This window comes from Microtus ochrogaster, chromosome 17, assembly GCF_000317375.1.
Source record: "Microtus ochrogaster isolate Prairie Vole_2 chromosome 17, MicOch1.0, whole genome shotgun sequence".
NCBI lineage: Eukaryota > Metazoa > Chordata > Mammalia > Rodentia > Cricetidae > Microtus > Microtus ochrogaster.
In genome coordinates, this window is record NC_022019.1 from 8161458 (window position 1) to 8162221 (window position 764).

A 764-nucleotide genomic window follows, 5' to 3' on the forward strand; every position below is an offset into this window, starting at 1 on the left:
AGAAGAAGAAGAAGAAGAAGAAGAAGAAGAAGAAGAAGAAGAAGAAGAAGAAGAAGAAGAAGAAGAAGAAGAAGAAGAAGAAGAAGAAATGAACATCTAGGCATACCACATCTTTATAATCCCAACAGTGGGAAGCTGGCAGAAAGAGGACCCCTGGGGCCCTCAGGCCAGTAGCCTATCCTACTTGGCAATCTCCAGGACAGTAAGACTGTCTTAAAAGCAAGGTGAGCTAGGCATAAACCACTGTTGTAGACCTTTAGTCCCAGTTGGATCTCTGTGAGTTTGAGACCACTCTGATCTACAGAGCAAGTTCCAGGACAGCCAGGGCTACCCAGAGAGACCCTGTATAAACAAACAAACAAACAAGATGGAGGATGACTAAGAAATGCCATCCGAGGCTTGCCTCATATATATAAACCTGTATACACATAGGAATCCACATGAACATTTGTCTGCATGTACACACACAGGTGGGGAAATGGGGGAGGAAGGGAGGGAGAGAGAGGAGAGAGAGAAGGTGGACTGAGGACTACCTAAGGAACAACACCTGAAGCACATATGTGTGTATGTATGTGCACATGCATACGTATGCAAGCACATGTCCCCCACATGACCTGCACACACATGAACACATGCACATACATAGCGCTTGTTTTTTCTTATTTCTTGATTGTTTGATCTTTACATATTGGAGTTCTGTAATAGAAGTATTCACACTATTTCACCAAATAGATCTTACTTTGTTCACGAGTTTGAGCTTAAAG